At 43.1% G+C, this 1,231-nt stretch overlaps 1 non-coding gene across 1 annotated transcript; it reads left to right on the top strand.

Moving 5' to 3' along the window:
- Positions 1 to 651: 651 nt before the first annotated feature.
- Positions 652 to 758, top strand: LOC141625509 (small nucleolar RNA R71). The gene has a single exon (XR_012535287.1). It is a non-coding gene; the product is annotated as a small nucleolar RNA R71 (small nucleolar RNA).
- Positions 759 to 1,231: the final 473 nt, after the last annotated feature.

The raw sequence follows: 1,231 nt of genomic DNA, 5'->3' as shown, positions 1-1,231 counted from the left end.
TTCTTTCGGTTGTTTCTTTTGTTACGTTTACCTTCATTAGTTGATTAGTTAAAGTTTAATCAATAAACTTTAAATAATAAATTACATTAGCATAATCGAAAAAGCTTTCAAAAAGTTTTAAATCCTCAATTCACCCCCCCCCCCTCTTGAGTATTTTGGATCAATAGACTCTTCAGAGGTGGAGTCGGATTTAGGACATTTTGGCTACTCCACCTCAAATTCGGATGGACATTTGGCTCAAAATAAGTGTTTGTCTGCCTATAATGTTGAAAGGCAGCACAAGACTCATAGAGATTAGGATAATGGTCTGAAACATGTCCCTCAGCTCCACATCTTTTACAGACGAAAGGACCGTCTGACACAGCATTAACTTGATAGATCACTCATTTTGAAGCTCCTCCCAACTCGTACTTATCAAATCTCGCCGTGAGAGCCTCTAATGCAGCTACGGAAGGGGATTCAGCACTCCTCCTTTGATTTCCCCTGGAATTTCCATACTCAGCTTTATGGGTGGCTAAATCATCAATAATTTTCCATCCCTTAGTCTCTCCTACATTCTCCTGGAATCTGCCATTAGCTGCCGCATCTAGGATAACCCTCTGATCGTCATAGAGCCCATTATAAAATTGATTGCATAGACTCCATTTCTCGAACCCATGATGTGGAATAGTTCGCACCAGCTTCTTGAAACGGACCCACGCCTCATGGAAATTCTCATCAGGACCCTGTTTAAAGCTCGTGATCTGAGCTCTATTGGCATTCGTCTTCGAGGCAGAAAAATATTTCTTGTAAAATGCTAAGGCCAGCGAATTCCAGTCTGTTATCCCATGAGCAGCTCTATCTAGGTCTCGGTACCACTCCCTTGCAGCATCACGAAGTGAGAATATAAACATAGTTTCCTTCACCTGGTCCTAGGTCACACCGGTTGGTGGGGGTATGGAACAACAATAATCAATGAATGTCTTCATGTGCTTAGATGCATCTTCATTTGCAGCTCCCCCGAATTGGTTTCTCTCAACCAAGTTGATATAGGACGGTTTCGGCTCGAATTTTCTATCCGTCCCAGGTAGTGCGAATCCCTTATAGAGATTCTCAGCTGTCGGCTCAGAGTGACTGGCTATACTCGCTTCTTCAGCCATGTCTGGAGATGTGACGGTCTCAGCTGAAGATGTAGAAATAGGTGACGAAGGTGGATCCTCCTCAAGAAGCTCGTTCTCGTAGTAACTAGACA

The sequence above is a fragment of the Silene latifolia genome, chromosome X (genome assembly GCF_048544455.1).
Source record: "Silene latifolia isolate original U9 population chromosome X, ASM4854445v1, whole genome shotgun sequence".
Taxonomy (NCBI): domain Eukaryota; kingdom Viridiplantae; phylum Streptophyta; class Magnoliopsida; order Caryophyllales; family Caryophyllaceae; genus Silene; species Silene latifolia.
Note: the sequence above shows the minus strand (reverse complement) of the source record. Positions and strands in the feature narration are given on the sequence as shown.